The sequence below is a fragment of the Lynx canadensis genome, chromosome C1 (assembly GCF_007474595.2).
Source record: "Lynx canadensis isolate LIC74 chromosome C1, mLynCan4.pri.v2, whole genome shotgun sequence".
NCBI lineage: Eukaryota > Metazoa > Chordata > Mammalia > Carnivora > Felidae > Lynx > Lynx canadensis.
Genome location: NC_044310.1, coordinates 55,783,762 through 55,809,286, shown reverse-complemented (window position 1 = coordinate 55,809,286; position 25,525 = coordinate 55,783,762). Strand labels below are relative to the sequence as shown.

The 25,525-nt window shown below is 43.6% G+C and overlaps 1 protein-coding gene across 1 annotated transcript in view; it reads left to right on the top strand.

Moving 5' to 3' along the window:
• The first annotated feature begins 21,013 nt into the window (after positions 1-21,013).
• The window catches only part of GNG12 (G protein subunit gamma 12), a 127,085-nt gene continuing 122,573 nt past the window's right edge, over positions 21,014-25,525 (top strand). Inside the window, exon 1 of the mRNA XM_030326345.1 lies at positions 21,014-21,140. The gene's annotated coding sequence lies outside the window, so the exon portion shown is untranslated. The remainder of the gene's footprint in view (positions 21,141-25,525) is intronic.

Genomic DNA, 25,525 nt, shown 5'->3' with positions numbered 1-25,525 from the left:
CTGATTAGGGGTTGTCTCTCTCAAACCCTGAATCTTTATGCCTAAGTCAGGGATAGCAAACAGACTTTCGTCTAAAGAGCCAACTCTGATCAATAACCGATTCAGCATTTGCACCCCGCTGACAGCCAAGAGTAATGTCTGCTTAGGCATGGAGGGGCACGCATGGGGTGCACAGCTTTGCCTCACTCACCTGGGTCTTCCCAGGGCCTCCCTCAAACAGTGCCCAGCTGACAGAAGGCATTCAGTCAGAGTATGGAAAATAAGTCAGAGGATGGGCTAATTAATCTATCACTTCCGGCTTCTATCTTTGAAAAAGCACAGGGTTGTAGAAATCACACTAAACTAGAGAATGTTTGTTCTAGGGCCATCAACTACCCGGGTAAGTCTCTTTACCACTGAGTCTCAATTTCCTTCTGTATAAAATGAATCTAGCAATACCCACCCTGATTGATCAGCAGGTGAAATAATGTGCTTTGCTGAAAACAACCAGTACCCTACATTTCTATGTAGCTGAATCCATCAACCGCCACTTTCTTGTGAGCTTTTCAGCCTGCTCAACTGACACTCAGGGCCTCCTAGACATGTACATGGTGGTTTTTCAGGGGCAGCTTCCTCCTGGAAACCAGCCTTGGAAGAAGGGAGAAAGACTACCCAGCAGCATGTCAGAAAAGGTAGTTTGTAGCAAATAGACTCAGTGGTGATGAAATCGTTAACTCCTGGGCAGAATTACACCGTGAACTTTACAATAACATAATAAAAGGAGAACATGAAAATTCTAAGTGCTACACGGTGGCATTTAGATACAAGAGGTTTCCAGAGGTATCTCCTTGACAACCAAAGACATGTGGAGGGAGCATAACCTTCTGTAGCCTGTTTCTGTCAAAACAAACTATCACTTCATTACATCTGTTCTAGGTGGGGGGCCTCTCTGTGTTCCACAGAAAATCATATTTATTCATTAGAGGAGATTTCCTACTCTGTTTAAATGATTCCGAAATGAAAATCCCAGGGACATTTAGAAGATCGCTTTCAGAGTTTTTAGGGCAGTGTTCCACCTCCTCGAAGATAGGCCCCATCTATCTCTCATTCTCTCCGCTCCACTCAGACCTCTGCAAGAGCTTTCCATGTACTCGGAATAAAATTGCAAACTCTCATAACACTGACAGGGCCTGAATGATCTGGAGCTGCCTCACTTCCCTAGGTGCCTGTGCTACTGCACTGCCCCTCACCCACTCTGTGGAGGCAAGGCTGTTCCTTAAACAGCCACCCCGCCCCTCCAGACTTTTGCCTGTGCTGTGTCCTCCCCCAGGAACACTTTTCACCTAGAGTCACAAGAATCTCTCCCTCCCTTCTTTCAGTTCCCTTATCAAAGAGGACTTCGCTGCCATTCTATTTGAATTAGCAGTCCCTACCCCACCATTATTGGTTCTCTAACTTTCTCAACGTTTTTCTCCATCGCTCTTAAGCTATCTGACATTGTTTTTCAAATGTGTGTGTATGTATACACATATCAACAAATATATACGTTGTTTATTTGCTTTTGGTTTATCTTCCCTTATCAGATTGGAAGCCCCTAAGACAGGCACTCTGCTTTGATTTCACTGCTCTAGCTCCACTGCTTGGAGCCATACCCGGGGTTGTGTGCACTCAATAAAATGAATGAATGAATGAATGACCACCCCCTACCCAGCCTGCTCTCCCATCCTGTTCATCCGCGCCCCCCCCCCCGCCATGTGCACATTACCGTCTCATCTCCGTGCCCTCGCACACTGGGGCCCCTCCACCTAGAATGCCTTTTCCCTTCTTCATGGTTCCAGAAGGGACTCTGTCCACCACACAGGGTGGAACTGACTGAGGAAAAAGGGGAGGAGGAGCTTGCCAGAAAAAAAGTTGCAGCAGGAGAGAACTGTGACAGGAAACACAGGGAGAACTGGAGAAATAATCTGCTCTAGAGAAGAAGGAAAGGAGTGAGGGAGACAGAGAAGAGCCATTCTCCCCAACCCCAGCCTCATGCTCAGACACACACACGATGCTTTGTCACCAGCAACTGAGACGCAGGCCTCCCACCTGTCCTCTCTCCCCCTACTTTCCATCCACCATAGTCTTCCTTTTCTCCTTAATGCCCACCCAGGGGATCCCCCACCCAGCCCCTCAGAGTTCATGCACCCCGGCAACCTTGGTCAGGTACTCTGCCCAGCATTAGAGAGGGTTTTAGTTTTTTCACTTTTTTTTTCTTTCTACAACTAAATAGTAAACTCCTTTGGGAAACAAAAATATATAGACTTTTGAGATATGTTTGAATCTTGACTCCAACACTTAGTACTATATTTCATTGAATCTAAACCAGCATTATTTTATAAACAGCATTATTTTATAAAAACAGAAAAATACAGCTAGTTAACTGTAAGACATGATCAATTATAAAATGCATCCTGATGGCAGGGGCACCTGGGTGGCTCAGTCGATTAAGTGTCCAACTTCAGCTTAGGTTGTGCTCTCGCGGTTCTTGGGTTGGAGCCCCACGTCAGGCTCTGTGCTGATGGCTCAGAGCCTGGAGCCTGCTTCGGTTTCTGTGTCTCCCTCTCTCTCTGCCTCTCCCCTCCTCATTCTCTGTCTGTCAAAAATAAACTTTAAAAAAAATTTTTTTTAAATGCATCCTGATGGCAGAGATCTGAGAATGTAAAAAGGAAATGTCAAAGCATCGGTGAAATGCAGAGGGTATGTGGTCTTAGACAAGTGGCTAAACCTCTTTGAGCTTTAGACTTTCCATGTGTGGAATGAAAACCATACTTTTTCATTTGTTCAACAAGTATTTATTGAGTGTTTACGTGATGCAATTTTTTGGTTGAAAGGAATAGGAACTGGCTCTGGGTAACTTCAGCACAAGGAGATTTACTGGAAGGGTATTGGGAGCTCAGAGAATTCAAGAGGGGCTGGAGAAGCAGGCTCCAGAGGAACACTGAGGGTAGGAGATGGCAACAGTCATGGCAACAGTCTCCCGCCATGAAGGGGTCCGGTCAGGACAGAGATGCTAGTAGTCAACACTTCCTCTTGCCCTTGGGCAAACTCTTTCCTCCTCTGATGGATGGAGCCTGCCCCCTGGTGCAGGGGACCCAGCCAGCATCTGTCACCTTTGACTTCTAAAGTAGGAGACAAGCACCTGAATTTGCCAATCAAAGCTTCATACAAGAGGATAAGAGATAATTCCCCAAAGTAATTTGGGTCACTATCAGGGAGGCAAGGAAGGTGGGATGGATGCTACATGGCAAAACAAAAGCCAAGAGAAAGATGAATATCACAGTGAGTTCCTAATATGTGCCAGGCACCATGCCCAAAACAGTCATGGCTCCTGCTTTCATAGGGTAACTATCCAGTAAAAAGGACAAGTATTACCAATAACAGCAACAACAAAAAGATACTTTCAATGAAGAAGAAAAGTTATTGCCATGAGAGAGGAAGAGAGGATAACTGGGGGGACTTCCTGCTTAGTTAAGTCCTGTGACCCATTCTCAGTCCTCATTTTATATGAACTGTCAAAGCTTTGACGCAGTTGATCACTTCCTCTCCGTGAAAAACCTTCTTCACTTGGCTTCAAGGAGATCATGTCTTCATGGTTTTCCTCCTCCTTCCCTAGCTGTTCCTTCACCTTTGCTGGATGCTTCATTTCCCCAACCCTTCCATGCTAGTGGGCTCCAGAGCTTAGCCTTCAGACTCCTACTCTGTCTATATCCACTCCCTTGGTAAGTCCATCCAATCTCACAGTCATAAATAATGTCTGTGCACTGACGACTGACAAATGTGTTTCTCCAGGCAGAACCTCTACACTGAGCCCCAGACCTGTGTCCAACTCATGCCTCAATATCTCCATTGGGATGTCCAATCCCAAATGGAGGTTCAAAGTTATCATGTCTAAATCTAATTCTTCATCTTTCCTCTGCCAAGCCTATCCCCTAGTCTTCTCCATTTTAGGCAATGGCAACACCATCCTCCCACAAACCTGGGTATCTCCTTTGACTCTGGTCTCTCTCTTACATCCTACAGCTAATTCACCAGCAAACCCTGTTGGCTCCAGATCTATCCACTTCTCATACTTTCACAGCTACCACCCTGGCCCAAGCCTGGACTAGGGTAACAGCCCCCTAAAAGGCTGGCCTGTTTCTGTCCTTGCCCCTACTACATTCTAATTTCAACACAGTGCCTTGAGTAATCTTTTAAAAGTCTAGATTGGATTATGTACCCCTCCCCAAACTCTTGTGATAGCAACCAAGTCCCCACTCAGTCTTCCTTCTGACCTCTCCAGACCTGATCTCCTGGCTCTCTCGTTCATTCACTCTGTGCTGGCAGGGGTTCTCCCTACAAGTGTTCTTTTTGTAAATGCTCTTCCCTCCTCCCAGAATGTTCTCTCCCCTGGGTTTCCACATGTCTTCCTCCCTCCCCTTTGAGGTCTTTACCAAAATGTTATCTTCTCTATTAGGCACTCTCTCACTACCATATTTAAATTGCAGCACCCCAAACATGCACACACACATAATCCTTTCCCCAATTCCCCATTTTATTTTCCCCATGCCATTCAGCACTATCTGGCATATTATATATTTTATCTATGGGTGTGTTCCCCACTAGAATATAAAATGCATAAGGCCAGGACTTCCATTCCCTGCTTACAATATTTCCTGGCACATGTAGACCCTCAATAAATAATTGTTGAATGAACCAAGTTGGCTCACCTTTCTGCATATCACTTGAAGAAAATGTAAGAAATAACCCTGCCTACAAGAGAAGATTTCCATAAGAAGCCAGTGAAATACTGTGCCTTATATACTGAGCTGCACTGTATACAATGAGGAAGTAGAAAATGTGTATCCCACACGGCCACGTTTTGACACCCTGCTCATTTAGCAATCCTTCCCATGGACTGAAAAATGAAGACTTGTTTTGCTGTCTACAATACAAGCTAAAGACTGAAAGGTCTTTCCCTTCCCTCTATAATAAAGGTATATTTCCTATCCTCTCCTCACCACATCCTCATAAAAAAAAAATGCCCACATGAAATAAAAACAGGCTGAAAACACCTATAAAGCAACATTACTGTATAATAATAGTAATGATTGGTCACCTTTCCAAAAATATGTTTTCAAAGCACCCAAATCTGTTAGGCTTTTATAAAAGAAAACGAAGTACATGGTGGGCTAAGCTAGTAGGGAAGGAGGAAGATGAATACAGTGGGGGAGCTCACAGGCCCCTTCTGTAGAAATATTCCCTGCGGCCGAACCACAGGCCGACTAGCCTCAAACTGACTTCTTCCCAGGACAGATCTGAGCCGCATTCATATTGCATCAGCCCCCAAGGAAACTGAGCGCCTGGACATATCCCACCTGGCAGGCTGGGAATATATAATTATAAGTCTGCAGATAGCAATTGTACATGTTTCAGTGGATTAGGAAAGGCAACTAAACAGAGAGTGATTGAATGCAATGCAGTGTGTTAGGACGGGGCCGATTTTCCAGCATTTGTGTTCCTTTCAGCGGCTTCCTCCCTTTCCATCTTCATGGTTTGCCTGTCACATCAGACAAGTCGATTGCAGAAGGACTCCATCATTCTCGAAATGCAGCTGAAAGCAAGGATTATCAAAGAGGAGCACCTGCCATGAGGCAAAGCTACAGAGGACCTGAAAGGAAGTCTGCCATCTTGCTGTGACTCTTATGAGGTCATACCTGGAAGGCTGCCATGACCAAGGCTAGCATAGGGTAGTACCTTGAGGGAGGGAGAGTGGGAATAAGGGTCATAGGGGGATAATATGATAATAAGAACTACCATGAATTAAGTGCTTACTTTGTACCAGGACTCTATTTGCTACATCATAGGCATGCATTACCTAATTTCATTCTTGCACTAACCCCCCTGAGGTTGGTACGGATATGCTCACGATTCTACAAGTGTAGAAAGAGGCTCAGAGTGGCAGTGGGAGGCTTCCAGTGTTCCTCATGTGCTAACACTAAGAGCACTTCGAATTAAGGGACTTTTCATGATCTGAAGCGCCGAGTCCCAGAGAGCGGGCACACACACAAGACTTTGTCTCCTTGTAAGAGGTCGCAGAAGGATCTTGCTCATAAAGCCGCCTCTGCCTGTCCACATTTCCTAGAACTCAGCAGGCTGGGCTGTACTCTTACCGATTTGACTAGACTCTGGCTATGTGCCCCTAAAGAATCCACCTTGATGAAGCAGAGAAGGTATGGTTTCTAAATCTGGGTTTTTATAAAGAAATATTGCCATCTGGTGGACACCTGGTCACACTTTTTTAAAAATTGTGAAAATTCTCATTTAAAAAATTGTGAAAATTCTCAGAAGCAAGGGGAAGGGTGACGTCTTCTGAACTTGAGTTGTCCTCTTATAGCTTCAACCCTTTTCGCTTTGGTTGTGGGACCCTTGTATGTACTGCACCATGAAATAGGCTTATTATTTTGGTACACTCACATCAGTCTTCAGAATTTACATTAACCTAAAAATAACGTGACCACTATCCACCTGCCTACCACCCATAAAAATCAAGTCCTCACATTTTCACCATCATGATAAGTCATCTCCATCAACCCAGTTGTTTAATCCAGCAATCTGGGGGGCACCTGGGTGGCTTGGTCGGTTCAGCATCCGACTTCAGCTCAGGTCATAATCTCCTAATTCGTGGGTTCGAGCCCCGCATCAGGCTCTGTGCTGACAGCTCAGAGCCTAAAGCGTGCTTCAGACTCTGTGTCTCCCTCTCTCTCTGCCCCTCCCCCACTTGGGCTCTGTCTGTCTGTCTGTCTGTCTCTCTTTCAAAATAAATAAACATTAAAAAAAAAATCCAGCAACTTGGGAGTTATTTTGACACCTTCTTCTTCCTCACCTATCCTCCCTCCGTCCCAACATACAGTCCCTCACCAATGTCTCATCAATCCTGTCTCAAAAATATACTTCAAAGCTATCCACCAATCTCTCCATTCCTTTGGTCACAATGCTGGTTCAAACCACCATCTCTTGCTTAGACTTATACAGTAGCCTCTTAACTGATTTCCTTGCTCCTTATCTGAGTCCTGCCTGTGTTGTAAATCTCATATCACTGTCCCACTATTGTGCTGCATTCTGGCAACACTGGTCTTCTTTTGGATTTATATAACACCCCAAGCTCTTTGCTACCTCAGGACCTTCACACATGCTATTGTCATTGGCTGAGTTGCTCTTTGCACTTGAAAATCGCCTATGTATGTTTCAGGTACGAATTGGAAATACTTGACTCTCAATGTAAATTATTTCCATTGTTCTTTTTTATGACATCCTTTTAATTTTTTTCTCTTAGGGCATGTTACTTTTTATAATTATACATTTGTATATTTGATTTTTCAAAAAGTTTTCCAATTCTTCACCTATGTTATGACTGTGAGTTCCATGAAGTAAAGAGCCATAGCTATTTAATCTTTGTACCCTTGGTGCCTAACAGAGTAACGTGCATTGGAGATTATTTTTTTTAAAAAGTGAAAGCTTACTATTATGACCAATATTACTACCATTGTCAGTAATAATACTCCCCTACCTTATTTTAGCATGTGGTTTATTAAAAGTGCTGTTGTCATTTCACCAAAGAGGACACACAGATGTTGCTATGAATGTTCGTTTCCCCCCCGAAATTCACATGTTAAATCCTAATGCCTAATGTGATGGTATTAGGAGGTGGACACTCTAGGAGGTGATTAGATCATGAAGGTTGAGTCTCATGATGGGATCAGTGTCCTTATAAGAAAAAGGGAAAAGGTGACTCTTTCTTTCTGTCATGTGAGGATACAAAGAGAAGATGGCCAGCTGTAAACCAGGAAAAGGTTCTTGGTCCTCATCCAGAACCTGACCATGCTGACTTCCAGCATCCAGAACTGTAAGGAAATGAATGTTGGTTGTTTAAGCCACCCAATCTATGGTATTCCGCTGTAGCAAGCAGAACTAAGACAAATGGCAAATAAGCACATGAAAAGATGTTCAACACTATTAGGTGTTAAGAATCTCTTTACCCGAAGAAATACCTTTTTAATTGTGTTGTCCTTTGCAGTGATACCAAACTGCATATCTTTGTACTCCTGCCCAATGAAGTCCCCGCTTCTTACTTTATGCATAACCAGAGGGTCCACTAAAGCGTTCTACTGGCAAGAGCTGGTTTTTTCCTGTCAACCAACCTCCTAGAAAAATGTGTTCAGGTTGAGGGTCCCGATCCATTAGTGAAAAGAGCCCCATTAGTGGGGCTGCAACCAGCATTGACTTAAAAGATACACTAGAGGGGCGCCTGCGTGGCTCAGTCAGTTGAGCATCCGACTTCAGCTCAGGTCATGATCTCTCGGTTGATGAGTTTGAGCCCTGTGTCGGGCTCTGTGCTGACAGCTTGGAGCCTGGAGCCTGCTTCAGATTCTGTGTCTCCCTCTCTCTCTGCCCCTTCCCCGCTCATGCTCTGTCTCTCTCTGTCTCAAAAATAAAATATTAAAAAAAAAAAAGATACACTAGAAAAAACAGACACAAGAGGTGTTTGCAATATTGGCATTTTTATCTCCATGAAACAGAAACATTCAGAAGGGAACCTATTTTTTCTTCTCCCCACCTTTCTACCTCAACCCACAAAAAAGATAGCACTTATGCTCACCTTACAGGAGAGACAGAATTCCTACCTTTGCAGCCTCTCTATAGGCCCCCTCACAGTCGGCCCAAGGAGGAAGCCAGCAGGTGCTTCTCCAAGAGATTGGAGCCTCATTCACATCTGGTGCTTCTTTTATTATTTATTTATTTATTTATTTATTTATTTATTTATTTTTGAGAGAGAGAGAGAGAAAGTGCGAGCAGGAAAGGGACAGAGAGAGGGAGGGAGATACAGAATCTGAAACAGGCTCCAGGCTCTGAGCTGTCGGCCCAGAGCCCGACGCAGGGCTCGAACTCGGGAACGGCAAGATCACGACCTGAGCCAAAGCTGGATGCTTAACCGAATGAGCCACCCAGGTGCCCCTCACATCTGGTGCTTCTTAATGGCTGCCTGGTCTGCTACCTGTATCCTCTTCTCCTTCATGCACCCACATGCAATGGCAGTCACACCCCAGGCATGGATGTTCCTTGAGGGTAGGCCTGGCAATACTTGTGCTGTCTGTCCAGATTTTTGGTCCTCAATGTGAGGTTGAGGCAGGCCAGTCCTCCTCTCCTGCAGCAGGTAAGGTGAGTGGATTAGAACCGCTGTACAGGTCTTGCTGTTCTAGACTTCACCAATCTCCGCTTGAGGGAGTAGAAAACCCACGTTGGTTTCCAGACCCAACCCTCCAGCTAACCAGACGTCCTTCTGTTCCGAGCAGATATGGCTGGCTCTGTGTTTCTGATTGGCTACTGATCCTCAGATATGTAGCTCCCTCAGCAGGGAGCCTTGGACGTTAGGGGCGCCACAACTCCACTTCCAACTGCATATAAGAAATACACATGACTTTGATAAAATGTACACCAGATTCATTTCATGAATATTTAAAAGCTTCACTCATTTGCTCTAAGACTTTAGGCAAGTTTTTAGCCATTCTTAGTCTAGCATTTTTAATGTAAGGTGACAGGACTTGAATCTCACCCAGAGTGCAGATAATACCTACTTTGTAGGGTGGTTGTAGAGATTTCATAAGATAATGCACACAAAGAACAGTGCCTTGCACACAGTGAGAGCTTAATAAATGTTACATACTAGTGTTCATATTATTTCCTTCCAGCTTAAAAAAAAAAAACAAAACTATTTTACTGTATCACAATACATATGTGCAATGACTAGGAATTTGGTCCAAAACACTCTCTCATCATGGTTGTCGAAACAAGGGAAATGTGAAAGTCAATAATAGCAAAAAAAGAAGAGAAAATTATGATTCAGGGAAGAATAAAGACATGTTCTAAGAGCCAAGAGAAAGAGAAAGAGAAAATGAGTCATGAAAATAGAGGCCAAGAAACACTGAAGCTTGTGTAGCGTCTCTGTAACCTCATTCTAAATTCAAGCAATACAGCCTCACAGAGATGTAACTATCAGAAAATTAGAACTTGATACTACCACCACCCAGACTGGCACATTTTTACCTGTCAGGCAAGCAACTTTGTGCCTATATGGGGAGTTAGTGATACATGATTAAACACAGTTGATTTAACACAGAATTATTTCTACCCCTTCCTCAAATCACACTAAAATAACAATAAATGAAAGCAAAGAGCTATAAGTCACAGGAACAAGGAAAATGAGAGAAAGGGCTAAAGTAGGCAAAAAATAGATAGTACATGAACAGACAAGGCAGCGGACTTAGCAGAAAAAAGAAAGCTGAAAGCCAAATATCTGAGAAGGGTAGGGGGAGTGCTAATATAAAGCAAGCTGGTTCAGGGACACCTTGCTAATAGAAAGCAAGTTGCTAGAGTGCATGACTCCTAATATCAGGGTCGTGAGTTCAAGTCCCATGGCCCCATGTTGGGTGTGGAGCCTACTTAAAAAAAAAGAAAAAGAAAAAAAGAAAAAAGGAAAACAAGTTGGTTCATTCCACCCAAATCTAGAAAGACTCAGGAATTGGAGGCACCAACCATTTTTGAGGATAAGGATGTGAAGTGGGGCTCAAAATAGAATTGGTTGAAAGTTTTTATAAGACCTCCAAATCCCTGCCACTTACTTTTGCAGCCAGCCAGCCACCCACTTTCCCTCACTCAGGAAGCTAACTGGAGATGTATTCCTATTAGAATGTAAGCCCCGTGAGGGCAGGAATTTTCATCTATTTTGATTGCTGGTGGGTTTGATTGAAAGCACCTAGAATTATGCCTGGCACAAAGTGCAAAGGGGATACCAGGTAAGTATTTGTTGAACAAATAAATGATTGAGAACCCAGAGAGTAGGGACACGAACCACAGCTGAGTACAAGGTACTCAAAAACAAACAAACAAACAAAAACAAACAAACAAAAAAAACAGATAAGGTAAAAATCTAGATTTAAAAAGCAAAACAAAACAAAAACCATGATGAGATTTTCAGGCTCATAGAAGTCTGGCAGCCAGCCTTAACCCTTCCCACCTCCAAAGAGAGCCTCTGACCTCCTCCTTTCTGGCGTATTTGGAAAGTCCAAGAGAAAAAACCTACAGAAACCAACAGAGGTCTGCACTCAGAGACCAAATTTCTGCTACCTCACCTACTACTACCACTCAGTAAGCCCTGTACATACACACACCCAGAGGCTCTAATCAGAATCAACCAAGAATCAGTAGACTTTTGTGGAAAGCTAGCATGAAAGACACATATTAAAAACAAGGAACTAGACCTTTTTAAAAAGAAACACAAAAACTCAAAAGAAACGAAGGAGACCATGAAAAAAATCTCCAAAAAAGAAAAATACTTTCCAAATAGATACTGCATCCATTTAACCAGGACATTTATTACTAAACGTTTTTTTAATGTTTATTCATTTTTGACAGAGAGACAGAGCACCAGCGGGGGAGAGGCAGAGAAAGAGGGAGACACAATCCAAAGCAGGCTCCAGGCTCTGAGCCGTCAGCACAGAGCCCGATGCCGGGCTCGAACGCACAAACCACGAGATCATGACCCAAGCCAAAGTCAGACGCTTAACCATCTGAGCCACCCAGGAGCTCCCAGAACATTTATTACTAAAAAATAAAGTATGTGTGTGGTGGATGGGGAGAGAGAGGAGGCATTCAAAGAATAAGAGGTTTTTCTTTTTTTAATGTCAAGAAGATAACATCATTGGAATGTATATCTTAGAGGAAACACTTACAACAGGTGTTGCACTTTGGGAGAAAAGTGTGGTCCACCGTAACACTTAATTTGAAAGTTTCCTGAGTATTATTCTCATATAAAAAGAGTATACAATACCATCAATATGACACTGAAATGCATGTCCACAAAATAACAATGTATATTTTATAAGGACACATACACATAAAAAGATACACATCAGAATTAGGTAGAATTAGAATGTTTGCCCATGAATAGGAAGGAAATGGGAGTAGGAACAGGGTAAAAAAAAAAAAAGGAGGTATGAATGAAAATTCTATCAGATAAGAGAAGGCTCGTGCACAGATTAATAATGAAGGTAAATCAAGAACTGAGAAATATGATTAGCTGAAGCTTTTGCACCTGAGTTAAAAGAGGGAGTGTCACTATATTATTCCCAATTATTTGGGCTGAAACAAGCCAGAAACAATGGACTGGCTCACTGAAAAATCCAGGAGTGGTCTTCTTCAGGAAGAATTGGATCCGGACTCAAATGATGTCTACAACTCTCAGTTCTGCTCTCCCAAAATTCAGTGGCTTAGAATAACCATTTTACTTTGTTCACATGTGTTAGGAATTCGAGAAAGGCTCAACTGGACATTTTGTTTCTCATTCACTTGGTGTCAGGTGATGTCTGGCCAGAGCCAGAAGTTCGTCTTCTACAATAGCTTCTTCATTCACATCTGTCCGGTGTCTTGGTGGTCTGTGTCCCCACCCCTGCACGCACGCACGCACATATTCTCTCTCTCTCTCTCTCTCTCTCTCTCTCTCTCACATACACACTGTGCATTATAGCTTAGTTTTTATTCAAGGGCTATTTCTGTAAGCTACTTTTATCATAAGTAACCTAGCACATCTAAAGTTCCTTGTTTCCATCATCTCTTCAGTAATTTGGTCTATTAGCAGGGACTGATGGAGTATAGGGAAATCTTCATGACCTCAGTTATTGTTGCAGGGCCATAGTTTAATCTCTAAAAGAAGCTAACAGGCTTTATAGAGTAGAACTAAAGATACAAATCTTGGCTGAGAGCAGATCCATGTTCTTCTGAAATTGGAGGGCCTGTAAGGCAAAGTTCAGTGCATTATAAAATTATGATGCATTATACAAATGTGGGGGCTCGTTAACAATTGTGGACTGACCAGTATGTCTTCATGGAAAAACTCCTTTCTTTCAAAGCCAGCATACAGTAAAACTTGTTTTTTTATATCGAAGCCATAGAAGATTTGGGGGTTTTGTTTCTTGTTTGTTTTGGCAGAGGAATGGAGCACAGTTCGAGGTGCCTTCTAGAAAGAATAATCTAGATTCACTTAAGAAGAATTGGGAGAGGAACTCAATCTATGATCTCTAAATATTTTCATTGTGCACTTCATCAGTAAGAACTTTGAGTATGTTGTCCCAACATGTGTTTTTATTTACATATTATTTACCTGAACTACTGTACTAAGGAAAAGACACATATTAAATGTAGCTATAGTTTCCAATATTTTTTTATCTTGCCCTCAGTTGGCTCTCTTGGAGACTCGAGTCAGAAAGACCAGTGGGGAGGCTATTGCAATTATCAAGTGAAGTTTTTAAGAAAATAACTCACTTGTCAAGTTCATCATTAGGACACATATTAATTTAAGGGTGTTAATAAAGATAAGCTTTCTCTTTTAAGGAGGAGGGGTGAGCATGCTATTATGGGTGGAAGTGCTGAACACTGGTCCCAGTGTTACCAGCCTAAGAAAAGAGGTCAGGGTGGCAACTGCACTGGGAAACACAATTAATATTTGTAAAGGGCTTAGGGCCAATCAGATTAAGAGGCAGGGTCAAAGGCAAGATTCATTATTACTGCCAGGTTCCTGAATTCCAAACCAATTCCAAAAATGTGACCTAATCTACCAAGAGCTTTGGCAGATTTACAGACAGAGTAGCTTGAGTGAAGTTGCCAGCATTGTACCCCACAATGTCCTCAAATTGCTAATGAATAGAATTTGGCATATGTCCTTCTAGACCCAGAATAAGAGCCTCTGCTCTCAACAAAACTTGTTTAATTTCCTTTCCTGGCATTCAAAGCCTCCCATGATCTGGCCCGGGTACACTTTCATTCATTCTCTCAGTATTTCATGAGCACTGTTCTCCATCAGGCAACGTTATAAGAGCTGAGGAACAACAGTAAACCAAACAGACCTGCCCTCATGGAGCTTACAGCCTGACGAGGGAGACAGACCATACAAAAATAGTGTTAGATAATGACAAGTGGAAAGAAGAATAATGCATGGTTTAGAGTGACAGGGGAGACCGCTGCTTACAGTCAAGATGGGGGTAAAGGAACTGGTTTCTCTTCCTACCTGAAACAACCTAAAAACAGACAAAATATATGAAACAACAGTTTGTAAAACACTGCACTTCGGGTGACGAGAGAAGAGGGATCCCTGAGAGAAGAAACAAATGAGGGTAGCCCTCCACCTCGCCTAGTGTACTGCCTTGAGGGAGTTTCCAGACACAGCAGAGAGCTGGGAATTCAGGAAGAGCCTGGTGGGCCCCCTGAGTTGAGATAGTGGGGATGGGAGCTTGGGGAAGTCCAAGCAAGTAGGACTACTTGCCACTACAGAGCACCAGAGAGAAGAAGGTTGAACAGAAAGAGAACCCAGAGACTGGCAGAAGGTCCCCTTGAGTATCATGATACATATGATGGGAGTAATGAGTAATGGGAAACTCGTGAGGATGAAGCGAACCACCCAAGGCCAGGGAAAGAGCCACCCGTCAGGATCAGAGGTAACAGGGCCCGATGATCACACAGGGCCAGGAATGGTGCCTCTTCCTACCAACCAGAAGGGAAAACCTCAAGATTTCTGGAGCATTGGGTAAACATTCAGGTCTTACTTCAGTAGGGGAAAAATCACTTCTGGGGTGATAACTGTTCCAATCTTGTTGAATAAATCTTAACCGCAAGACCTAAAAGGATAAATCTGTTTCCAAGTAACTTAACTACGTTCCAGAACAAAGCTCAAGGCTATTTATAGGAATACAAAAATATCTAGCACAATCCATCAGAGGCCTCTGGAAGTCGATCCATACCCAAATTGTTACTGGAACCATACATGACTAATAAATACAAGAAAAGATGTCCAAGTTTTTTGATAACTCAGGAAATAGGAAAATAACAACAAGATGGGGAGGGTTTAAAACACCAGAGGAATGTGGTTAGAACACTCCTCAAATTAATACACCTTTATTATATTCAACATTTCAATGTGGTTCATAATTCTCAAGGTAGTCTGAGGACAGAAATAGTTCATATTTCTATTTTTAGAAATACTGAGATAATAGAGTAATACTAATAATAATGCCAGGATCCTGGCATTGTTGGTATTTTTCTCTCAGTGAATCTCTCATTTTTCTAGAGCAATACCAAGACACAAAAAAAAAAAAAAACAAAAAAAAAACTCATTTTAATTGCATTTTCTGAGATTCCCCTACATCCCAAAAAGCATTTTAGATATTCTGAGAACCATGCAGTGTAAATTGGAGTCACCGAGGTTGCAGGCTTGGTATTTTCCATTCTCACCAGAACATAAAGCTAAATGAAATTAGCAGGTCTGTTATCAGAGTGCCAGAGCGAATACTTTCCATTCCCATCACAGCTTAGCTCACCGGTCCACAGAATCGACTGTGTCTGAGTCAAAACCCAGTGGCATAGGCTATAGATGGACCAATAATCTAATCATCATCCACCAGGCTGCTTCCTTTTCTGACTCTCCAGGGGCCTTCTATTTTCTTCAGGGGAGCTCTGGGGTGGGTGGTTGACAAAGAGAATGTTTCTGTTGAACAATTTAATTACTTAGCATCTAAGTAGATTCCACGTCAGGGCCAACGTCCAGCTCTTCTGGCCGAGTTCTAGAAAAGAGCCAGGGCCTGGCATTACTCAGACTGGCATTAGTTACTCTTGCTCCTGTGGTTTCTGTAAGTGAGAACATTGATGCCGGGTACCACTGACGGTGAAGGAGAAAAAATCCCAAAACTCCTCTGTGAACCTGGAGGCCAGATGGATTGTGTGGATGGGAAACTTTAAAGAAAACCAGAGGAGAGTATGACAGGAATGAGGGAAGAGAGGGGACTTGCCCCATTCATTTCCCAGCCTTTCCCCTGGATCCTGACACCCTCCTTCCCTCCACAGCTCTGCTGGCTGTTTTTCCTCCAGGTCCGGGTTGATTCTTTGGGACCTCACTCCTCATCCCCTGCGATAATTTATTTTGTCCAGGCTGTCTTCAATCATTCTGTCTTGGAGAGACCCAGGCCAGAAGGAGAGAAGAACCTCAGTCCCCGTCTAGCCCTCTCTTTAGTGAAATAGCATTTGAGGGCAAAATAGAGATCGGGTATAACCTTATTTCATTGGGAAAATGAGAAGGAATTGGAAGAGCAGGAGGGCGAGGAGGAGAATGGGAGGAGCAGGCAGAGAAAAGGGGGAGTAGGAAAATAGTGAGGGAAGAAGGGGGAGGAGGAAGGAGAATATGCAGACATTAACTACCCAAATATTGGTACTGTCACTTTGTTGTGTTGCTGCAATCACTACTCATGACTGGGAGGTACTTGAAATTATACAGACTATATTCCTTTAACATAGAAAATTCAGATGCATTAAAATCTGAAGAATTAGTAAAATCTAGGCTACAATTTGCCATACTGAAAACGTTTTCAAGTCTACTTGTCTACACCTCTCTAGAGTGGCAGATAAATATTTTAAGCTTTGTGAGCCATAAGGTCTCTGCCACAACCTTCACTCTATCATTGTAAAGCAAAAGCAGCCAAAGACAATAGATAAATGAACGGGTGTGGTTGTGTTCCAATAACACTTTATTTACCAAAACAGATGGCTACTGGTCTGGCCCTCTGGCTGTACTTTGTCAACCCCTGGCCTATACAATGCTTTTTTTCTTCTTTTTATAATATGAAAAAAGACACATTTACAATATGCAAACAACTCACATTATTCATAGAGAAAGAAAGAAAGAAAATTCGTGCGGTATTAAAATATGTAGGTTAGCTGAAACTCCAGCACCCTGAGAAAATCACTGTTAACATTTGGGCAAACGTCGCTGTAGATATACTGATTTGGACGTGTGTGTGTGTATGTACATGTATGCTTCTTTATATGCAAGTGGGAAATGCTAGGCATGCTCTTCTATAACCTGCTTTCTATGCTCAAAAATATATTCAGGGTATCCTTTCATGTGAATATATTTACATCTTTTCATGGGGCATTTTAGAAGGCAGTACCATGTTTTCTCTGGACATTTGGGTTGCTCCTCCCTATAGCCTCTGCACCTCTACTTCCTAGCTGACCACTGATTGAAACCCTCTACTGATGGGAATTTTGTTAACTTTTGAGCCCATATATTTGGCCTCTAGACAACAGTATACGAAGACTTCTACTCTCCAGAGCTAGAGGGCTTAGCTCCATAACAGCCAGATAGTTGAGTTAGTAATCACCTAACGTAAGTTACTGCCTCATCGTTGGGCCACACCCACCCAGGCCTCCAAAGACTTCCACCCACTTGAGGATGGAACTGTGATCAACTGCCTACTGATCTGTACCCACAGTTTTGGTCATAGCTCCAGCCTGTGGCAATACAGGTTTCAACAAGTTCCTTGGGAATTTCCAAGATTGTGGGTGCTTCTCCCTAACCTAACTTTTACCATGGGAAGATGGCAGCCTCTGACTGAGCAGAAAAACCAGTTTGTGAAACACTTACCCAGGTAACGTATTCAAAAGGAGGTACCTCTCCATAACTTCCAGGGCAGGTTCAGGCAGAATGTGGCCATGTGCAACAGGACAAATAAAATTCTTAGGGAGCAAATCTGATATTCTAGAAAAGTTGTTCTGAAGTCTGTGGAGACGTCATCACCCACAGACTGATCAATTTGCCCCACTTTTTTTTCTTCATCTTTCTTCACCCATCTCTTTCTGACCGATGTTTTAGTTAGGGTGCTGTTACTGAATATTGAATAGTGCTTCACATATGAATTGCAACTAATTTTAAAAATCAGTTTTTTCTGAGGTATAAAACCATTTCTCTTGCTTGTGTCATGAGGGATTATATAGCAGAAAAAAACACCTCTTTTAAAAAAATTAACTTCCATAGAATTGGAATGTTAGAGACCACTCTCTTACAATCCCTTTATTTTAAAAACAAAAAGGGGCGCCTGGGTGACTCAGTCAGTTAAGCGTCCGATTTGTGCTCAGGTCATGATCTCACGGTCTGTGGGTTTGAGCCCAGCATCTAGGAGCCCAGCATCTAGCTCTGTGCTGACAGCTCAGAGCCTGGAGCCTGTTTCAGATTCTGTGTCTCCCTCTCTCTGCCCCTCCTCCACTTCTGCTCTCTCTCAAGAATAAATAAAATAAAAAAAAAAAAATTTTAAGACAAGCAAATGCCTGGTAAAGTGCCCCGAATTCACAGTTTGTTAATGGCAAAGTCAGGACTTACTCCCAAAGGCTTCATCTCATAATGTATAATATTTTGTTTTACTATACTGCCATTCTTAGGCAACTCATTTATTTATTTGTATTTATTTGTCTCAAGTGCCATTGGAGGGGTAGAAAATAAGTCGGGTGAGAACATAAAAAGGGAAGGAAAACGAGTTTTTAAAAGTCTAAAAGAAAAAAATTCGAGGAAATTAAATAGGCTTACGGTATAAGGAAGGTTAAGTGCAATTAACAATTTTCCAGGTGCTATGTGGAAGACCAAGGGGTCAGGCCCTCCTGGGCTGGGCTGAGTATTCCTGTTATGATTGACTGTAAGTCCAAGTGAGGTCTCAGAGATCATTTGCCTAGAGTGATACTGTGGAGTTTCTCCCAGTCCTCTGTTCAGCCCTGACACATCTGTTCCTGACCATTCATAGCTGTGTCCATCAGCGGGCATTGCCCTCAGGGAACTGCTTTGCCTATGGCTTTGCCTCTTCCCAGGAATGCAGGATATGGAGGAGATATACAACTCCTGTACTCGCTGGGATTCAGGCCCAGCTGTAACCACATTGAGAGGGAGCTTCTCCCTCTGACCAATCCTGCCAACCTCACCTCCTTACAGGTGAGATGTAACTTTTTAACCACTTGCCAATAAAACTTCAAATAAGGTGTTTCTAGGTAACTCAATCTAAGACATTGCTCAAATGAACACTTTCTGCATATCGCTCAGAAAGGGAATAAAGCCCAGATTTCCTGTCCCATCCTCTTATTAACCTAAACCATTCTCAGCTGTTTTCCCTCTTTTGCTGGCTAAAAAGCTCCTGTTAAGTACAACTTGACATAAGCTGTCCTCCCAGCAGGGGTAGCTTCCCAAGCTGTGGGATGCTGACTATGAGTGTGTTCTATACAATGATTATGCTTATACTGGACAGGCTGATTTTTTTACTTTAACAGTTGTTATTTTAGCTTGGGATTCCTCAGAAGCAAACCTTGCAATGAGGATTCGAGTGAAAATGAGTTATTAGCATCCAGACCAGCTTCACTGATGTGCCATCTATAGAGTCCTGCACATCTATGCAGAAACACAGGACCCCACGCTTAGTCTAATACTCTGCTCTTACCAACTTGAAATTCTTATAACTTATGAACATCTTTCTTTATCTTGCATGGGGGCCTGCAAATCACATAGTTGGTCCTGATTAGAATGTGTTCCCAGGAAATACTGGTAGGGCAATGGGACCTAGAAGGGTAAGAAGGGCAATAAAGAATGTGATATTGAGCAAAATCCCATAGAAGAGGGGAGGGAATTTAGTCTAATCTCATAGGGAGCTCTGTAGACAGCAGAGATCCACCCTGGGGTTGTCTCAACTGGAGGCAAAGGAACCACAGTATTTATGCCTCTATTCTCCTAGGTCACTGGGTTAAAGGGTGTAGTGGGGACAGGGGAGCATTAATTCCCAGGTACTCCCAGCTGTCCCTGGCACAGGCAAAGCAAATCCTGCAGCTGTTGAGGGTGGTACTCTGACAATGAGATGCAGGTTGCTATGACCGCTCTCCTGGGGCAAGGCATCCAACCAACAACTACCTCTATTTGCAGTATCCCTGCCGCAACCTCATCTAATTGCTTCACTGGGAATGATACTTGAGTAGGGGTCAGGAGGAAAGTAAGAGTTAAGGTGATGTCCTCATCGCGGTCCTTGGCTGCTAGCTTCCCCGGGCCTCACTTCTTCTCTTCAGTCGGTGAAACTCAACACACACATCCCTCACCAGTGCCACCAGACTCCATTTCAAGCATGCACTCTGCCCACACTGGTTCCGAGTGACCTACTTTGGCCTCACCTTCTCTTTTGTCTCCATCCTGTCAAACAAGAAAGCAGATACCTGGGGATACACGGGAAGTCTGCTGACTGCTAAGATTTCTGCATACCCACCTTTTTTACTCTTTCTGGACTTTTCGAGGGTGAGCGCCTTGTCTGACTCATATTTGTGTCCCTCCATCACCTTTAGTGCAATGCTTGGCACACAACAGGTGCTCAATGAATGTTCCTTGAATGGCTGTTTGTATGAATAGTTTGCACTCTGTATAAACAGAAGTGGCTCTTCAAACTACCTGACCTGAATCCATTCAGAAAAGACCAACCAAATCCAATTAATTCGTTATGCAGAGCTCTGCCAGGTATTGGGTATTTGGAAGCCCAAATTTCATGGGGGAGAGATGGAGAAGCTCGTGATGGGTGCATGCACTTCAAATTCAACAATCCTCAGTTATATCTCCATTTTCTGGGAAACAAAATCTCCCCATGGCCCCAGGGCCCTTTAAATTTTACTGTGACTGTTTTCTTAAGAAATTCCTGGAGCAGAGCCTAACTTTTGTGTAGGGGGTTGGCAGCGCTTACATTCGAGGCCCAGGGGACGGTTGGCATAGGGGTTAGCGAGGCGTTTGCACGCGAAGGAAACTTTTGAGGAGTCTTTTCAGGAGCAGCACAGCGGAGGGTCGTGTGAAGTGGGGGGGGCCCGAGAGTCCTTGAACTCCAGGGCCTCCATGAATCTGGGAAGGGAAAACGGGGATGGCCAAGGCGGCCAGACGTTTGTGGAGGTCCACAGCTCCCGACCTCTCTACTTTGGCGGCCCGGACACGGCCCGGATTCTGCGGCCGAAGCTGAGAACAGCCAGGGTGCCTGGGCCAGAGGGAGGGCCAGGGCCGGAGGAAGGAGTCAGGGGCCGCCGCCGCCCCGCCCGTCGGGCTGTCCGCCCCGCCCACCCCGAGCGAGGCGGAGCCGGCGCCCGGAGGAGCAGGAGGAGGAGGAGAGGTCGGAGCCGTCTCCAGGAGCCCTTAGAGACCGAGTCCCCGGCGGCGGCGGCGGGGGGAGCGCACCGGCAGGCGAGTAGGCACCGAACGGCGGGCGCAGGTGGCGAGTCTGGTCCCCGCGGGCACAGGGGCGCAGCGCGGGGCGTCGGCCGGCCAGTTCGGGGGCCGCCTCCGAGTTCCCAGTGCTGGGAAGCGAGATGGAGGGAGGGAACGGAGGAAGGAAGGAAGGAGGGAAGAGTGTCCTGGAGGGCGGGGACTGGTCGGGGCCCTGGGCCCCGGAGAAGGGGATGGGGGAGGGAGGGCGAGGGACGCCGAGACCCAGAGACGGACTGCGCGCCCGCCCTCGACGGGCGGCGGCCGGGAGCCGCGGAAAGCGGGGGCCCCACGGAGCTACGGCTGGGGACGAGGCCCCGGGATGGGGGCGGGAGCGGGAGGAAAGGTCTCGCCCTCGCCCTCGCCGCCCCGCGGCCGTGCGCCCCGCGCCCGGTTGTGGTTGGAGGCTCCGGTGTTCCCAGCCCTTCCTTGCGGCGGTGCCAGGCTCTGGAGGCGGGCAGGCATCTGGGGGCGACTGGGGCGCCACGCCCCTCTTCCCTACTTTCTTCCGGCTCTTTCTTGGGACTAGCGGGCGGGCTAGCAGCCCCGGAACCCGCTCGCCGCTGGGTCTAGCGGGGAGATAGCGGGTGGGGGGGGGAGAACCCACCTCACATGTTCCGCGAGGGACCCCCACCAGTGAGTGGCTCTGAGACGCTATTTGCAGGTGGTATGGGGAGGTCGAGGCTCACGAGTCTTGGGTGATTTTTTTTTTTTTTTAAAGCATTGTCGGGACATTTATTGCGTGGATCGGGGTGACTTATTTTTCCCCTTAATTTTATTTGGGGGATATCAGTTAAAACTAATTTTAAAACACTGTCACTAAAGTCGTCGGACTTGTCCCTCGCCTTATGTTTGTGCCTTGTAAACTTAAACCATTCATAACTTTCGCAGAACTCATGGTTCTTGTTAAATCACCGCCGTGGAGTGAAACTTTGGACAACTGGAAATCTAAGAGAAGAAACTGATGAGGCCTGTTATCTTGTAGTCACCCTTGACCGGGCGTGGTTGTATACAAACAAGGTTATAGAGAAGGAAATGGGCAAAAACTGGAGAGAAGGCAGATCCCCTGCGCCCACGTGTCGGGGCACGTTTAATGGCTGCTCCAAGTGGAAACAAACCGGGAATTTATTAAGACCTTGTGGAGTTGGACAAACTTCACATGATTAGCTTCCTTCCCATCAGTTATTTCCTCTCCTCCCCTGCTGTCTTTGCGGACACTGTTTATATTTCCTGGGGCTGTTGTAGCTTGGTCTGAATGGATTGTCTATAATGAATCTTTTGGATGTTGTCAGAGTCAGGGTCTGTATCTGTGTGTTCTCTACTTTTAAAAGCGGAGTTCGGCTTTGTTTTTAAAGTGCTGGTCACCACACTGCACCATTGCTGGTGTTTCTGGGCTCTGCGTGTAAATTATCCCAGGATGGCGGCCCTTACCTAGGAGAACCAGGAAGGCAGGCAACGCAAGAATGACGGGGTCGGGTATTACTATTGCCAAAACAATCACATTCAAGTAAAGAGCTGTTTGGTTTTTTTTTTTTTTTTTAGGCCAAATTGTATGTATTAAGCTCCCCCCTTTTTTTTCAATAAACATGATTTACACACACATAATTTTTAAAAGTAATCAAACATGTTACAGACTCTTCAGTGACAAAAGGACTTTGGGATCAAATGTTTAGTCCCTTTGCTTCCCTAACAGTTAACTAGCACCATAAAATGCTGGTTTAAGTCCAAAAAATGGTGAACAGTCTAACGATGGTGTTTTTGTAAAACCATGTAAGAAATGTTGTATTTACTGTGTTTAACCCAGGTAATTCACTAGTTATTGAACCCCGACAGCATTTAAGTTTGTGTAGAAATACATACAAATGTGAATCTGTTTCACAAGAGACTGAAAAGATTAATATAAAGAGAGCAAGCTCCGGTCTCATTTGGAAGATTAGCTCTCTAACAACAAGATTCGAGGTATTGGGCTTGTATTGTCACTTGTTGAAGGACATGGGTGGTTTGTCAAGTTGTGACAGCAAAGAGGCTCAGTCAGAACACTTGAGGAAATGGTTAGCTAATACCAGATTAATTTTGTTTGTTTTTTATGTTGAAAATCTCTCTGAGACCAAAAAGAACTAAAAATTTCAAATTTAGAATTAAGTAATTTATTGCTGGATAAATTGTAGGATTTGTTTTGGGTGTTGTTTTGTTTTTTTAAGTTTTATATGTCAGCTCAAGCTTAATTTAGGGAGGTAAGTTGTGGAAGTCAACATTTTTGGGGCCTGATTTGGAAGAGAAGCTGTTTCATAGTGATTTGAGGTCTGAGTTCTGGTGTCAGACAGATCTGGGTGGGAATATTAGTTCTTTAACCTTTTCAGTCTGATTTGTATAATGGGGATGATAGTGGTCTCTATCTCAATGATTTTCATGAAAATATATGAAACAGCCTTTGCAAACTTTTTGTACCCAACACAGTTAATGTTCAACATGGTGAGATTTTACTTTTCTAGCTTTCTCTAGCAGTAGGCTATTGGACAAATTACAAGATGGTAGTTTGAGCCTTCTGGAAATGCTAGATAAAGCTATTTATTTTATTTTTAAACTTTATTTATTTATTTTGAGAGAGAGAGCGCGCACGCATGGGAGTGTGAATGTGAGTCGGGGAGGGGCAGAGAGAGGCAGGCTTGGTGCTGGCAGCGTGGAGCCCAACATGGGGCTAGATCTCATGAACCTAGCTGTGACCTGAGCTGAAATCAAGAGGCGGAAGCTTAATTTACTGAGCCACCCAGGGCCCCTGGAGCTATTTTAAATTACAAAGAAGATACCTGATTTTATAGATAGAGCTATCTATCTAAAGGTATAAAATATCTGTGTACATCTGTGTGTCATGTTTCTACCACAGTGGTATGAATAATTATGATTCATTAAAGTTTTAATTAATTAAAGTTTTAATATGCTTTTAGTGCTAAAATTATAGTCATATAATATTTTTAGAGCCAGGCAGTCAGAAACATTTCATTAATCATATTTTAAATTTAAAGAGTTTATATTTTAAAAAGTTTTGTTTATTAGTCCTGGATAGGAAATTAAACCAGGAACAGAAATATTTATCTTTAACCAAGTATGATTTTTAATTAAAGTATGAAAAAATGTGACCCAAGGGTTTCCAGTTATTTTTCATGTACTGATGCTCAATGCCAACAGATAAGCCATCAGAAGTGTTTAGTACTGATTACAAGCATTTTGTAAACGTTTTATAAAAGTGTCGTGACTGATTGTAAACTTTTGTGAGAATGAGTGTTCGGCTGATTCAAGGACTCTACTCATCACATTATTGAATCATTTGTGAAATTTAAAAAATGCTTCTATCTTTAAATCAAATCCTTTTAAGCACCTGTTGTTTTGTCCTTAATGTATATCAGGTGCCTGAGGTTGGACTGATTGGAATCGTAGCTCGTGTAACAGATGACTTATTTTACTAATTGTACCACAGGGAGGCCAAGATGGTGTTTTATAGTATTTTAAAGTAATTGTAAAGGGTACAGTGTTATTATGAATCATTTCTTGCCTATGACATTATACTCTGAAGCAGTGAAGGACTTGATTGAATAAATTATTGATTCTTTTCACTCCTACAACATCATAGTATAGAGATGGATTCCTGACTCTTGCTTCTAGGTGTGTGGAGTGTGGGCAAATTGCTTCATCTGTCTCTGCTTCCATGAGGTATTATGAGGGAGAAATGAGTTCATCTGTCTAAAGCATTTAGAACAGAGTCTGTGTTCAACAAATACTAATGTTAAATTATTACTTCCTGAGATTTTCTCTTTTCTAAATGCTATGTAATTAGCACGTATTATTTTTGTAAAAAGGAAAACAACTGTGTGAAATTGTAATGTTTCCCCCAAACTTGAAAAAGCTCAGTAATTATAGGGGTGCCTGGGTGGCTCACTCGGTTGAGAGTCCGACTTCGGCTCAGGTCATGGTCTCACGGTTCATGAGTTCGACCCCCCACATGGGGCTCTGTGCTGACAGCTCAGAGCCTGGAGCCTGCTTCAGATTATGTGTCTCCCTCTCTCTTTGCCCCTCCCCTGCTCTCACTCTCTCTCTCTCTGTCTAAAAATAAAATTTTAAAAATTTTTTAAAAAAGCTCAGTAATTATAAAGTCCTGCCAAACAGTACTTACAAAGTAAGAGAATATGATTAGGTAATTGTCATTGCATTTTTAAAATGTGAAATGGATTGCTACATTAATTTGTTCAACAAATTAATTCTCCTGGCTCTCAATGCCATTTTCCTTTCTTATTAGAAACTTAAAAAGGGGCGCCTGGGTGGCTCAGTCGGTTGAGCGTCTGACTTCGGCTCAGGTCATGATCTGGCGGTCTGTGAGTTTGAGCCCCGCGTCAGGCT